This window comes from Sturnus vulgaris, unplaced genomic scaffold, assembly GCF_052056855.1.
Source record: "Sturnus vulgaris isolate bStuVul1 unplaced genomic scaffold, bStuVul1.hap1 Scaffold_186, whole genome shotgun sequence".
Taxonomy (NCBI): domain Eukaryota; kingdom Metazoa; phylum Chordata; class Aves; order Passeriformes; family Sturnidae; genus Sturnus; species Sturnus vulgaris.
Window position 1 is genome coordinate 40,267 of NW_028276132.1, and position 2,234 is coordinate 42,500.

Sequence of the window (2,234 nt, forward strand, 5' to 3'; positions counted from 1 at the left end):
TTTCGCCGGGGGGAAGAAGACGCGAGAGCAGGGCTGCCTGCTGGGCTGCCAGTGCCCGCGGTCATGCCGGACGTGCAGGCCGACCGCCGAAGGCGTGCTCGCCGCTGCAGAGACGACAAGGGGGCCGCGCGTCCGATGGAAGAGACGGGGCGCCATCGCGCGGCGGCCGGGCTGCAAGGCCGGCCGACGGTAACAGGACTACCACGCCGCGGGTGGCCAGAGACAAAGACCGGCCGAGGGCAACAGGTCTACCCAGCATTATGCCGGCCGGTACCAGGGCCGGCCGAGGGCAACAGGTCTACCCAGCATTAGGCCAGCCGGAAAGACGGCCGGCAGAGGGCAACAGGTCTACCCAGCATTCGGCCGTCAGGTACAAAGGCCGGCCGAGGGCAACAGGTCTACCCAGCATTCGGCCGTCAGGTACAAAGGCCGGCCGAGGGCAACAGGTCTACCCAGCATTAGGCCGCCACGTCCAAAGGCCGGCCGAGGGCAACAGGTCTACCCAGCATTAGGCCGCCACGTCCAAAGGCCGGCCGAGGGCAACAGGTCTACCCAGCATTCGGCCACCACGTACAAAGGCCGGCCGAGGGCAACAGGTCTACCCAGCATTCGGCTGGCCGGTAACACGGCGGGCCGAGGGCAACAGGTCTACCCAGCATTAGGCCGGCCGGTAACACTGCCGGCCGAGGGCAACAGGTCTACCCAGCATTCGGCCGCCACGTCCAAAGGCCGGCCGAGGGCAACAGGTCTACCCAGCATTAGGCCGCCACGTCCAAAGGCCGGCCGAGGGCAACAGGTCTACCCAGCATTCGGCCACCACGTCCAAAGGCCGGCCGAGGGCAACAGGTCTACCCAGCATTAGGCCGGCCGGTAACACGGCCGGCCGAGGGCAACAGGTCTACCCAGCATTAGGCCGCCACGTCCAAAGGCCGGCCGAGGGCAACAGGTCTACCCAGCATTAGGCCGCCACGTCCAAAGGCCGGCCGAGGGCAACAGGTCTACCCAGCATTCGGCCGCCACGTCCAAAGGCCGGCCGAGGGCAACAGGTCTACCCAGCATTAGGCCGCCACGTCCAAAGGCCGGCCGAGGGCAACAGGTCTACCCAGCATTCGGCCGCCACGTCCAAAGGCCGGCCGAGGGCAACAGGTCTACCCAGCATTAGGCCGCCACGTCCAAAGGCCGGCCGAGGGCAACAGGTCTACCCAGCATTAGGCCGGCCGGCAGAGGGCAACAGGTCTACCCAGCATTCGGCCGTCAGGTACAAAGGCCGGCCGAGGGCAACAGGTCTACCCAGCATTCGGCCGCCACGTCCAAAGGCCGGCCGAGGGCAACAGGTCTACCCAGCATTAGGCCGGCCGGTAACACGGCCGGCAGAGGGCAACAGGTCTACTCAGCATTAGGCCGGCCGGTAAAACGGCAGGCCGAGGGCAACAGGTCTACCCAGCATTCGGCCGTCAGGTACAAAGGCCGGCCGAGGGCAACAGGTCTAACCAGCATTAGGCCGCCACGTCCAAAGGCCGGCCGAGGGCAACAGGTCTACCCAGCATTCGGCCGCCACGTACAAAGGCCGGCCGAGGGCAACAGGTCTACCCAGCATTCGGCCGCCACGTCCAAAGGCCGGCCGAGGGCAACAGGTCTACCCAGCATTAGGCCGGCCGGCAGAGGGCAACAGGTCTACCCAGCATTCGGCCGTCAGGTACAAAGGCCGGCCGAGGGCAACAGGTCTACCCAGCATTAGGCCGCCACGTCCAAAGGCCGGCCGAGGGCAACAGGTCTACCCAGCATTAGGCCGGCCGGTAACACGGCCGGCAGAGGGCAACAGGTCTACTCAGCATTAGGCCGGCCGGTAAAACGGCAGGCCGAGGGCAACAGGTCTACCCAGCATTCGGCCGTCAGGTACAAAGGCCGGCCGAGGGCAACAGGTCTACCCAGCACCTGCCAGGACGGCAGGGCGCCGAACCGGGCTCCGCGTGCCACCGTCTTGGCCCCCCAAACGCCGACCAACGACGCTTGTGGATGGGGCGCGATGGGTGCGGCGCGCGGCGCCCCGGGTCCCCGCCGGCACCAGGTCTACCTCGCCGCCTGGAGACGGCAGCAAACGGATCCCCCTCTCACCGCGCGCGCGCGCGGTGAAGGGAAACCCGCCGCCGCCGCTGCCGCCGCCGCCGCCGCCGCCGCTGCCGCCGCCGCCGCCGCCGCCGCCGCCCGCGCACAGCCAAGCCCCCGCACCGCGT